We start from the raw sequence: 15,025 nt of genomic DNA, 5'->3' as shown, positions 1-15,025 counted from the left end.
TGCACATGCAAAATATGTGTACTTACAAGGGAATATATACAATGCGTATGTTCATACAATGTACTTGCGCATGCTCATATAACGTACCCCCATATGTAAGCGTACAAAAAAAATTGGGCTCCCATTACAGGAATTAATTACAGGCAATTACAGCTATGTAATCAATTACTTATAATCGTGATTACTTTTTTCAATGTATGTATTCACATAAGCACAATACATGTATATACTCGTATATATACATACACTGCTGGACAATTGCTAAGGACGGATAACACTATCATCCATAGCGACCACAAAATGAAGGGAAGCAAAATGTGGAAAATTAGAATAAGTGCGGGATATAGTAAGAAGAGGTATGCGTATGCAAATTTGTTTTCCACGTCTGTTCATCACGTGATAGCGCTGATAAGAGCCTTAAAGGTTTTGACGCGTGTGGAGAGTTGTTGTTTCAAGTCAAAGTTTTACAGGAAAGATTTAGTTGACGAACTTGAAATTTTCGGCATGTCTTCCAGATATCACTTAGATGATTTTAAGCGTGGCCGAATTATTGGAAAGATCGAAGAAGGGCGAAAAATAACAGATGTTGCCAGGGAGTTCGACATCGCTCACAGCGTTGTTTCACGGCTGTGGAAATCATTTGAAACTACTGGAATGTGTAGTAGGTGGCACGAGGCAGGTCGTGTTGGAAGTACGACGCCTGCAGAAGACAGATACATCGTCATATCAGCAAAAAGGAACAGGCGCATCACAGCTCAGCAGGTGGCAAATCAGTTTCTTGCTGCCACAGGAAAGCAGATCTCCCGAAAAACTGTTGCCATACGTTTAAGGGGAGGAGGACTATACGCACGCAGACCTGTTGCGTGTGTCCCATTGACCAGACAGCACCGTACTGCCCGTTTGCAATGGTGTCGTGAGCATCACAATTGGACTGAACAGGACTGGGCATGCGTACTATTCTCAAATGAGAGTAGGTTTAGTCTGTCATCGGATTGTAGACACCAACTCATCTGTCGCGAGAGTGGTACTGGTTATCGTCCAGAAAATATCCAGAAAAGGGACCGATATCCGACATGCAGTGTCATGGTGTGGGCCGGCATCATGATCAATGGCCGCACGCGCCTACATGTGGTTGCGAATGGGACTAAGACGAGCCAACGATACATTGGTAAAGTTCTACTTCCTCATGTTCGTCTTTTCCGTGGTGCTGTCGGTGATGAATTTGTTTTTATGGACGACAACGCAACATGTCATCGAACACTCGCTGTTCAGGATTGTCTAGATAGCGAGGGTATTCAACGCCTCGTATGGCCATCACGTTCTCCAGATCTAAACCCCATTGAAAATGCTTGGGACGCTTTGGGGAGGCAACTTGCTGGTCGAAACTATCCTCTGACAAACAAGAACACCCTCATCCGTGCACTAACAGAGGAATGGGATAAATTGCCTCAACAGCTACTGAATAATGTTGTGCAAAGTATGATACGACGTGTAGAATGTTGCATCACACTCCACGGTGGACATATCCCGTACTGACACCTTTCTTCAAGTTGCCTGCTGACATTTAGATGCATTGTTCCATTTTTCCGTACGCAGCATCAAATGAACTTTTTCTTCTTCTTTCAGATGTTTCATAGCTTTTGTACTTTCCAGAACAATGAATATTCTTTATTCTAATGTCTGAACAGTGTGGCAACTATATTTTATCCTACTAGGCCTCATGTCTCGCTTAATGTTACGCTACATTGCAATTTGTGATCCGTCCTTAGCAATTGTCCAGCAGTGTATATAGTACAAACATTCGACATGTATTTATTGTAATTATGTTCATACGTATATTATGCATATGTGCATACATATATTAGACATAAGTGCATACAGGTTAGTCCGATGAATGTACAATGTATGTATATCTAAATTTAATTACAATACAATGTATACAATTAATGTAAGTTATCTGAATTTCAAAACTTTAATTATTACAACCACTAATAACAACTCAAGCAATTCAAATGATTAAATCAAGCGATATTTAAAATCAATTGTCAGTTTTTATTTTTCTATATCATTTAAAAAATATTTGAAAAAAAAATCCCTTTCAAATACTTTTATAAAATGTTTGAGGAAATTTACTTTTATCTAACATAATGCATAGTGCTGAGAAATGTTTACATAGTAAAAAAGCGTTTAACTTTTTAAGTTAAAATTTTATTTAGGAATTTAAAATAAGATAATCGTTTGCTCTTAGAAACTATGAGAAATTGTGTTTTATAGATATAAGAACAATATTTTAAAATGAACTTAAATAACTAAACTGTTATAAACTACTTTTTAGCACAACTAAGTATAAGAACTTATAAAGCAATACTGTTATGCTGGAGTAAGTTAAAATAAAATAAAAATAAATATTCACACTTGTCTTAGTTTTATGATTAAATTCCAAAAATAAGACGTTTAAGAGAAAACGATGTTTTGCATCTAGTTATAGACGAAGACATCTCGTTAAGGGAAATGACATAGCGCTGATGAGTAAATAGTTGACTTACATACACTTAATGTATGTACACACATTTTAAATACATATATTTCCTGTACATGCACACTTTTATACATTATATGTACTAGCATACATGCATATATTGTTTATACACACGTATACGAACATTTTCGTACATAAATACCTACACTTATACATTACATACACATGTTTTGATAATGCACATATACAAGTGCTTACATAGATATGTACATAGAATACACGTACAAACCATATATGTCTGTACATGAATTTTATATGAATAAATATGTACATATATCTTATGAGTAAAAAAGTTCTTACACGCACGTACAATGCTCGTACATATCTACATTTATACCATGAATGTACTTGAGTGTACAAATACAAGTAAATGTACATATATATTGTATCTCCATGCCTACGTAGAAAGTTACATGCATGTGTACATGTATATTATATGCAAAATTATGTCAGATAGTGTATGTACAAAAAGCGTTTGTGCATACATAGGTACATTGTATTTAAATCTGTACATTCATACATGTATCTTATATGCATACGTACTTACATACACGTACATGCATACGGACAAATATTGAATGAGTTTAAAATATATCTATGTATGAGCGATGCTACGTATATATATGTACGTCTGCATACATACGAACTTACATGCATTTCTTGTTCATTAGTAAATTGCATTTATATACGTACGTTCATTTTTTGTACAGAAAAATATGTTAACACCTACAAACATACATACATAATGCATACAAACTGAATTAGCATATAGTATGCAATCGTAATTACTTGTAATCGTATGTTTTAATGACATGTACTCGCAAATACTTTCAATCGCGATTGCATGTAATCATAATTACATGTAATCATATATTTTGATTACTCAATCATAATCACATATAATCTTATTCGTGTATTTTGTACGTATTTTCGTATGTAATTCTATGTTTAAAAGTTCTCACTTAACAAACCAAGCAATATTAAACTAAACAATTTATTTACATATACAATTTATGCATTGTTTTAGAAGTATTCAAGTACCTACAATCTCTATTACAATTTAATCAAGCTCACTAGAGGAGCTTTCGCCGTCCAAAAAGGTAAACCTGGTTCGAATCATAGCGCAGTCATTTTGATACGAATTTCACACCCGGCTCGCACCAGCCACAGAGCTGACGTAAAATATCCTTAGCGGTAGACGGATCATGGGTTAGAGTTCCCCTGCCTTAAGGCTAACCATGGGTAGCTATCGCGTTTTTCCTCTCCATGTGACGCAAATGCTGGTTAGTTCAATCAAAAAGTCCTCCACAAAGGCAAATTTCTCCCAATACTTTATCCAGGAGTTCCCTTGTCTTCTGGAACGGGTCCGAAATTACAAGGCTACGGAGCTTAGCATTAGTATTCGTAAACCCAAAAAATTGGGTCGGATGTTCAACGACGGTTATAAAATAAAATATAAGATACTCTATATTCTAAATTAACAGCGCATTTATAGCCTTATTTAACAGTGGTTTGAATGGTATTAAAAATTAAAAGTAGTAGGAAAGCTTAAAAAAGGATTGTAGTTATATATTTTATAAGTAGAAATTTAAAAAAAAATACAAATTCCAAAATCTTATATACTCCATTGGCCTTCTTTCCCTTTGATTTTCTTATTTGCTTCAACATTCCCCCTCTTTTTCATTGCGTATTATTATTTGCATAATATTTTGTCAATTATCATTCAAAGCTAAAAAATTTTTAACAGCTGATACTTTACTTTTCTAAAATGGAAACAGGTATCTAAGTTTACCTTACTAATTTTTGACATTGTAATATCATTTTTAATATAGCAAAAAATGTTTAAAAAAATAATTAATACTTTTAAAAATAAATAAATTTAGTCCAATCGAAAAATTACAAAACCAATTATACTTCCCATATTATATTAATATATAAAATAATCTTAGATTTATATTCAAAATATATTGTCAGACTTAGTATAAGTACTTGAGGGATATTAACTGATTTCAAATTAATGATATTTAATCTCTGTTATTCTAATCTTAATGTGTTAGTAATATTTCATGATAGTATTTTTTTTTTCTTTGCTTTCAGATATGTTGTAGAACACCGCTAAATGTATCTGATGTGCAAGATAAAAGATATAATATTGTTTTTATGGTTAGAATTAAAAATAAAATAAAATAAATAAAAGATGTAAAATAATTATATTCTAATTTTTAATCGTGGTATTAAATGTTTTATTTTAAAATTGAGTTACATGCTTTTTAAAATATTAATTGCAAAATGCATTTAAAACTATAGTTAAAACAATAAGATACAAAAAAATTGTGCTCTTAATAAAATATAAAATAATGTTTTTTTTTCTTCTTCGAATTGATGTATCTATAGTATATGAAACGCCTTTCATATCCTTGTAACATTTTATTTAATCTATAAATGAGCAAATCTATGTCATGTCTTAAAAAGAAATTTGTTCCCTTCATAAAATGATAATATTATGTTTATCTTGAAAGTTTTATATATAACGTTAAAAAATATCTTGTTTTGTAGTAGAACGCTTAAAAATTCGCTTTCCAAATATTATTTTTTCAATAAGCGCTACTTTAGTAGTTTTAATCTGTGGAAGGAAAAAGCATTTTTCCAAGAGGATCCATTTACTGAGAGCTTCTTTACCTTTGAAGTACAAAGTAAATACTTAGTCCGCTACAATGTTTTCATGTGGATTAAACATGTTTTCTTTGCACTGTTAGAAATTTCTCGGAAAAAATGGTCAAATAATAAATTATTTAACTGTTATTTTACAGTATTCAAACTTGACAGACAAATAGCCATAAATAAGGTGGTAATCGAATCTGTTAACTCTGGGAATAACGGTTTATTAACTGTTTTTCACCCAATACGGTTAAACGCCCAGAATTTTACAGCATCAACTAAGCCCACCTAATAAAGCTTCTTAATTCTTTGCAACTGAGGTACATATAATTGCCGAGAATATCTGTCAATCTTATGGCCGACAGAATGAGAGTTCGAATTCCAGTGTTGATGCCTCCATTCCCTTTAACGCATTGCGAGTTTCCTTTTTTTTGTAATAGTGGGCACTTGGGGTTTGTCCCATTGGCCACAGAAATGCCAGAACTGCTACTCTCTTCTCGTTACCCAGTGGGCACCTGTGGCGAAGCCACGGCGGTGGAGCAGCGTCGCCCATGTCACACAACCACAAGCCCGTTTATAGGGCGGTCACATTCACGCATTCACACAAAGAGGAAAGGACATAGAACAGAGAGAGAGAAAGAAACACGCATGCCCTGAGCAGGATTCGAACCCGCAGCCAATGGCTCCGCAGTCAGACATCCTAACCACTCGGCCATTAAGAGTTTCTAGTGTCCTGCACTCTGCATTGCCCTTTACCTAACGAAAGGCCTAACTCCTATGTCAAGTTAAATTCCCGTTTTACGTATTTGATTGCTGGTAATAAATAGTTCAAAAACCACATAGTTTTGTATTCATGGTCTTATAACTATGCTAGTTGCAAGCGGTTTGAAAACCATAAAAGTAAAAAATGTTCTTTCTCATAAACTTTACGGCTAATTGGATGGACAGTCGGTCATTTTACCATATATTTATAGTTAAAATTCTAGCAGTGAAAAAATTTAAGTTGTATAACTGTAATATTGAATGTAAAGCTGTAATATGCACATAATTTGGGTGTAATGTTTTCCGACTGTAAGTCGGGAAAAAAATTGACAGGGCGGGGAGGGGGGGAATTCTCCTCTGAAAAGTTATTCCGTTTTTGTTTAAGTGAACAATGTAGTGAGATTATAATTCAGATTGTTGAGAGTATATAAATTTTTATATACTTTTTTACTTTTACACTTGAGCAGAATTACTTTATTTTTACTTACTTTTCATTTCATCCAAAAAGCGTTTTGTTATGTTATTCGTAAAAATATCTGAAACTTAAATAACACATGCTAGTAAAAGTTTGAAAATTTTTTGAATAAAAAAGCAAGTGTTTATATTTTCTTAAAAGCTAAATATACTAAATTAGTATGGTATTAATTTTATTTCCCTTATTCAACGTAGTAAATTATCTATAATGAGATTAAATAGTTGCTTTGAAAGCGTAATGAATTATATTTAATACTTCTCATACATATTAATGTTTATGTGACAAGAATAGAAGTCTGTACAGAAATAATTAAATTTTACATCACTTGAGGAATTACAGATACAAAGCAAAGGATAATTCTAGTGAATGACGGAATTTAATCCTATAATGGACACATTATTTGAACTCAAAGGATTATAATTATCTGTCATAACTTCAAGTCTCAAATTGTCGTATTCATTCTGAGGCAATCAATTACATTTGAAATTATGGTTAATTTTTCTTTTCACTTGTAGCTTTCAATTAAATTATGATTTGTTTTAATTGATGACCCCATAAGTATGTAAAACAATTCTTAATCAATAAAAATTACTGTTAGGTTTCAGAAAACAAAGGCAAACAGTTTTATTTTTACTTTAAATTAATTTGTACAAAACATAGTATAAAAAACATATTTGAATAAGTTAATTTTGATCTTCTCGCTTTCGAATTCATATTAATATTCTGTCTGTGCTGTGTGTAGGTTTGACGAACAAACTAATATTATTTTAAGAAATACTGTATACACCGAAGAATCATTACATTATGACCACCCTCCATCTGTAACAATGGGCTCGCCCAGGTTTTTATGGTTTCTCGCCCAGGAACAATGTTTTCAGGGGACACATTAGTACCCATAATCCTCATAGAACAATCCCTGACGTCTGTAAGCTAGTTGAACATAGTTGCAAACCAGGCTCACCCATTCATGGCAACAGTTTTTTCTGCGGGGGATGGTGTTTACCAACAGGATAATGCATCATGTCATAAGGGTCGAATCGTCGAGGAACATTCCAGTGACTTTCAAGTCATGTCTTGGCCCCCAAATTCACCTAACCATAATCCAATAGAGCATTTGTGGTCCTACTTGGAAAACCAAATTCGTGCTGCCACTCTACCCCCTCGCAATGTGAGGGAATTGCAGGACCACTTGGTGAGCGCTTGGTACCAGATACCTCAGACTACCTATCAGCACCTTGTGGAATCGATGCCACGACGGGTGCTAGCAGTTTTGAGGGCTAAAGGTGTTCCTACATGTTATTAGCAGGGTAGTCATAATGTAATGGCTCTTCGGTGTATATGCATCCTAAATTTATGATTCTTGCTTCAGACAGCATCTTAAATGTAACTTTACCGATTCGTATGTTTATCATGTCTTCCTGTAATTAAAAATTACTGTGCTACAGAATTGCAAACATGGTGTCGGCTATATTACATCCAGTAGTTTAAAAGAATCTTCTTGTTGTTTCACAACTATCCTTCAATTTGGTGTAGAGAAACACCACTTTGGGGTAAAATTGTTGACACCTTTTTTTGATGTTCAAATACATGAAAGTTTTTATTTATAAAGCTTCCTTATTCACCCGATTCGGACTGTATAGCTGCAGTGATTCTCAACCACTGTGCCGCGACACTTTTGTGTGCCGCCAAATTCGTAAAATGTGCCGCCAAATATCAGAAATGATACAATAAAAATTATAATGCATTTTTTATTATGAGTAAAGTTTAAATTAAAGAAAAGTGTATATATATATATATAGATAGATACATTCTTTTTATAATTTTTCCACGCTTTAACCGCGTGAACATCCTTGTCGGCGATTGTATTGTCTCTGACAATCTTAAAATAAGATGGAAGTGTTTAAATTGTATATGCCACACAATTTTTAAAAAAATGTTGTAAGAGCTAATCATTAATGTAAGCTAAGCAATTAATAAACAAATTAACAAAGGATAACTAAAAAAAATATATATAAAAAACAAATTAACAAAGGATAACTAGCAAAAATTAAGCTAACAATTAATAATTAGGAAAAAAACTAGTTAACAAGAAATCACAAAAAATAACAGTTAATAATTGTAGAAAACAAGATAGCAATTAATAACTAGCAAAAAAATAAATAACTGTTACTAACTAATAAAAAATTGGTCGAAAGAAATGATTAATCTCTTATTAAATGTGCTTTTGTAGTACATATTATTTTATTTCGCATTCAAAATTATTAGCACAAACTATTTAATACAGTGTAAAATAGGCAATTAAACAACTTTCAATCTAATTTTTTTCATTGTGTGTCCTCAAATTTCGAAATCGTTAAAAGTGCGCCACAACAAAAGAAAAAATGTTGAGAATCACTGGGCTAGAGCATCCTACTACAAACCTGGAGGTTCTTGGTTCGAATACTGCCGATGGACAGAGAACTTCACTCTCACATATTTCTGGATTAGTGAGGTGCTACGTAAACCTGAAAAATTTAAAGTATAGAAGTTTTTGATTGGAACCCTAAGGGAAATAGAAAAAGAGGAAGACCTAAAAATGCTTGGAGCAGGGCGATTGTAAACAAATTGAAAACAATAGGAAAGGCATGGAGAGAGGCAAAATATCTGGCCACATATGGTGAGAGGAAAATCTATGATGGAAACCGAAGCCCTATGCTCCAATTCGGAGTGAAAAGGAATAAGTCAGCTATCATTGTCTCCCCCTCCCCCAATTTTGCGAAACAGCTTTTAACAGTGTACGAAACCAAATACGGAGAACATTCTTCTTAATCTGTAGTTGAGCATAGAACTTCGCGCAATTGTTTCATTAAATTGCAAATATTTTTATCAGCATCTTTTGATTAACATAACCATACGTAGTATGAAACTCCGAGTCAAATTATGATATAAAATACTGGCACTTTTTGTGCATCATCCATAAAATTCATTTAGCCGTAAAATCCATTTTTAAGTAAAATATCACATTCTAATTTTACCAGTAATATATCTTTAATTAGTGTGATTCAGTGATTTTACTGTAATCATTACTATAAAAATTACGTTATATCGGATTTTTGTTCCGTAATATATTCCAGTAAAATGGATTCCGGTAAAAAGTACCGGTACCTTGAGTGCGAATACTTTTCACCCTAATTTTATCCGTAATTTTTTACAAAATAATGGAAAAAATTCCAGCATGGTTATATAGTTTTTATAGTTGGTGAGAAGAGAGTTTAACACCAATATTTGAAGTAAGTTTTGAAGCATTTAAGTTAAAATTTATTTTCAAAGCGTTTAGTTAATTTAAATGTATGTAGAAAATATATGTATTATATGTATGTAGAAAATATGGAAAACTTTTCCTTTTGGGTAGTTTACAGCTGCTATTGAGCAAAAACACATTGCAATTGTGATGCAAAGAAACAAAATGAATAAAGTTGTTTGTATTACTTAGGCATTTTTCTCATCAATTATTAGAAATAATGGGAATAATGATATTGATAATAACATATTTAAACCGACTTTTCATAAGGAAACTCATAAAATGCAAAAGTCATAATATTTAGATGTTCCATTAAAAATAATTTGAAAAAAAAAATGGGTGTTTTAAGTATTAAATAAATGCAATTAACGCTAAAAGAAAATTTATGCACTTTTGAAGTTTTTTTTACCAGATATAAAAAAGTTTTCTTTTATATATTTATTTATTTACTTTGAAAATCAACAAATAAATATTGAAAATTAATTTTAAAGTACAGGTGTTAAAAATAATATATGAATTTGTTTCAAAAATAATTTATGAATTTGTTTCAAAAATAATTTATGAAGCAAATAAAGCAGTGAAAATCTATCCGAATTATTTTATGATTAAAATACATTTTAAATAATATTTTTATATCACAAAAGAAAACTATTGCCAGCAACAGTTTCCACAAGAACAATTTTCTGAGCATATTTTAATAAACATTTAATTACACTCCAACTTAATTTGCTTGCAAATTCTTAAAATATATCAATGGTTGTGATTAATTTTTAACACAAAGGAATCTCTCATTTTAAATTAAACTCACGAAAAGCTTTATTCTACAAAATTAAATTTGAAAACTATTTTAAGTATGCCATTATTTGCCATTTGTATAAGTTTGAATTATTTCTATTTTTATTATGATAATAAATTAAGTTTTCACTATATTGAATTGTTCAAAACCCTTTTTAAATTATTATACAATTATTTTAAAACTAACTTTTTGAAGACGAAGCCAACCATTTTATTCTATTTATATCAATTTTATGTATTATAAGAATGTCGATTTGGAAATTTACTTCCTAATTTTTTTAGAACCTATTTTTTTTTATATGAAAATTGAAAACTTTTCAGAAACAAAGGATAAAAAATGATACGCCAAGGATTTCGGAATTTAACACAAGGCAATAACTCCGATTGACTTGCTTTTTTTCTCTTTTATGAAATTAATTGTAGATTGTTTCATTAAAGGTAAACTATTTTTTAGTATGAAGCTTTTCACTAAAATATGATTTTGACGCAAACAATTTCACTTGAAAAAACAAGCAATTTTGATTCTGAATTAAATCGTTTAAGTGAGGATTGAAATTTTATATTTTATAACAGTCGTTGAACAGTCAAAGTAATTTTGGGTTTAAGGCTACTAATGTTCAACTCCAAAGCCTTGTAATTTTAGACACAATCCAGAAGCCAAAGGATTTAATTATTCTTATGATTTTATACACTTTTAATAATTTTTTCTTTAATTTTACGTGTGATGCACTATAAAAAAGTTTTTCTCAAAGTTGAACCAAAATTTGTCCAAAATATCTTCGAAAGAAATAACAGTGGAATTGGAAAATCTCATGTATTCAAAATTAAAACAGTTTATACTCATTTTTGAACAAAAAAACATTGACGATGGGAAAAAGTTCGACGGCTACCGGCAAAATTCGAACCAAGAACCACCGGGTTTATGAAAGGGAGCTCTAATCACCATAGTTGTATACCCCAGTACCGGGAGAGTTAAGAAGATTTATGCAGTATCATCGAATAGATTTTTAGTATCACGTATTATTTTGTTTTATAACCGTCGTTGAACAGCTGACCCAAACTTGGGTTTACTACTACTAATATTTAACTCCGTAGACTGATCAAACCAAATCCAGAAAACAAGGGAACTCTTGGATCAAGCATTAGGAGAAATTTGCCTGCGGGGAGGACTTTTGATGGAACTAACCTGCCTTTTCATTGCATGGAGAGGAAAACCACGAAAATGTTCCACAATTAGCTTGATGGCGAGGGAACTCTAAACAATGATTCGTCTACCTATCTTTATGCCAGTACTGTGGCCGGTGCGAGCCGGTTGCGGAATTCGTATCAACTAGCCATCGCTGGGATTCGATTCCGGTTCACCTCATTGGAAGGTGAGTGCTCTATCCCCTGAGCCACCACGGCTTAAGTCAAAAGTATAAAGAAAACAGTTGTGACGGATTAAACTTATGAAATAATATTTTGACTTTGGATTTACTACAAAATAGAAGGGAAATACATCCTAAAAAAGTTAGCTGGACGTAATGTGTAAGTTGAATACTGTTCACTGTATCAATGTCTAATAAAAATTTTTTATGGTTTAAAAATATGAAATAAAATTTAAATTGCATTAAAATAACTAGAACTTCTTTAAATTATAAAGAATAAAGTTATAAAAATATAAAATTATCGTTCTTAAATTTAATTATTTTTTTAGTTGTCTTTTATAGAAATGTTATAAAATTTTTTAATTGTTTTGTTACATATTTTACTTTTAAAATGTAATGTTTTTTGCAACGGCTTGTTAAATGCTTATATTTATTTTAAAATTTAAAAAGTATAAAGTTTTACTGCTGTGATATGCAATTTTTTTAACTATTTAAAATAAAAATGAAGCGTTTCTTAAATAAAACGTCTATTATCTGTGTGGTAATTTTTTTTTTAATTCTCGATATTAAATTGCTTTATAATCAAAAATAAATTAAATTTTTTTTAGCACTTCTTTTCTACAGTCCAATTTAAACTAACTCTCTAAATAGTTAGAAATTAGTATTCTATTTAGAACATTATAATTCTAGATGAGATGCGCGATACTATTAATCTAACTATTATTCATTATTGTTACCACATGTAAAAACATGTGATTTTATCCCATTTAATAATACTCTTGGATATAAATTTTTAGATTCCGGGCCCCCCAAAAAATAAGAATACTCAAAAATAAATAAAACGAGTGAATAAACTTTGGCGTAATGTCAATTCCTTATGAGTATAACTTTCGATAAAAATCGAAGAAAAATAGTTCTCACTGATTATGTGTAAGTTTATATTCATGTGCTTGGTCTTAGGTTTATGTGGTTTCTTAGGTACTTATTATAAGGAAAGCATAAGCACTGATTCTGTTGAAGAGATTTTTTCTTACACCCATTTCAATGATATCGTAACAGAAAATCCCTTCATTAGTCCGAAACTTCCTCAAAGTGTTTTTTTTTTTTTTTTATACTAACGACATAAACTTTTCTTCGTTATAGTAAAAATATGTCCTAGAAGTCGTTTTTCTTGTAATTTCTCTTATACTTAGTGGCGTATTGGCATCAAAAATCGTACACAAAATCAGACGCGAAGGTTACGTTTTGTAGACATAATTGTGTCTTGAAAATTACACATATTATAAAAACTATTTCGACATTTATAATTTCAATAAGTTTCATATTCTCTGAAACAATGAAGATATACTTTGAATTCTTTAAATTTAAGGCTCATGTACTTAGTGCTGGCTACTGTATTTTGAAAGTTAATGAACCGTAATTTTAAAAACAAATGGATGATAACAACTAACTTGAGAGTTATAGGATGCTTCCAGGTTTTTTATGCCTTGTACTTAGTGTTTATTAGACAGAATCAGAAACAGTATGATTTTATAATTAATTTGATTACTTTATGATTTAAAACTAGCCACATCCATTAAGCAGCTGGTTTGCCTTTCTAAATAAGTCTTAACATTACTCTTAAACATTTTGAAATATGAAATCGTAAAATCGGAAATCAAGACGAAATATAAGTATTAATTATTACTGGGAGGCTTCGCCCCCTGCTCGCTTTGCTCACTCATTAGATACGTTCTTAACGTCTAGCTTTTGTATACTTTTTGAACACTGAAGTTCCGAAAACTTTTCACTGTAGAAAATTCTAAACCTGTGCATTTCAATATTAATTTGAAATTGAAAACAGTTCGCATATTTTTCTTAATCACACTATTCTAAATTTCAGTTGTTGAGAAAAGTAACTTTTGTAAGTTTTGTTTTAAAGTCTTTCCCACCAGAGGGCTAAAACCATGTGTTGTAAAACAATATGAAATAGTACTGAAAGCCGGATGTAAAGTATCGGCTTCGATGAAGATAATTTTGTGAGAATTTTTTTGATAATTCGGTGAGAATTCACCCGATTAGACATATGATATGCTCACTACGTGCTCTTGCGCGCCGAAGCCTATCAATTAAAAATGAAAACTATTGCCAACGCGAGAAAAGAAATATCATCAGTTTTATTGATACATACGTATTAGCGTTTTATATAATATAGATAGATTGCTTAAATGACAATAAATGTAATTTTCGCGTCTTATATGTCAGCATTTTCAGTTGTTCGGCATTTTGAAGAAATTTTCAGATTTGATGAAAATAGGTATCGCGGTAAATTTTGCAATTAATTTTTTAAATTTAATAAATTTTTCAATGCAACACATGATAACATTGTGAAGCAGAAACGCTAAGTAGCTCAATGGTTATTTTTGATGAATAACGCAGCAAATAGCAACTTTGTTGAAATTAAACTTTGTGCTTATTTGCTATAGTTAATCATCATTTTGTTGTCCAGTTGAAACGTTATATTTCGAGAAACTGAATTTTGTTGGTAAGATTGACATTCGATGTCATAAATTTCCTTAAGTTTAAAAAAATAAACAAATATAAAACAGTAAATGATGCATTTTAAAGCAAAAAATAAAGTAGGAAGAAAATTATTTCTTTTAATGGTGCTATTGAAGGACGAAAAATAGCAAGACCAAGTAAATGAGTATTTGCGTGAAACAGTTGAAAACATTCTTTATATTCGTATGATGCGTTTAATCGGTATATAAAATGGACATTTGATTGCCAATTTTGTCATATTTAACTTTTGATTTTGTTATATTTTGATTTTTTAAGTCAAGACAAAAAAATTTTTGCTGTTAAAATTTTTTCTTTTCTTAATATTTATACAGAGATTTTGAGAATTAACTGACTAAGGCCCTAAGTGCAAAAACACAAACGTACGATTTTACGTTTAATTGTATCTGCAGGTGCTCAACCTTTCGCCATTTAAAATTTGGATAATTTTTTAAAATTTTATAATATTTTACTTTAAGGGAAAATAATATTCAGTTAGAAATTTAAAGATTTTTGTTTCAAAAAATCACAGATTTCAAAAATAATAATAATTATTATTATTTGGCAACAAAGGGCTATAGTAATAGAGTTAACAAAATTTAAAAGTATTG

This window comes from Parasteatoda tepidariorum, chromosome 7 (assembly GCF_982258835.1).
Source record: "Parasteatoda tepidariorum strain Cologne lab strain chromosome 7, Ptep-v5.0, whole genome shotgun sequence".
NCBI classification, from domain to species: domain Eukaryota; kingdom Metazoa; phylum Arthropoda; class Arachnida; order Araneae; family Theridiidae; genus Parasteatoda; species Parasteatoda tepidariorum.
This window is presented reverse-complemented; position numbering follows the sequence as displayed.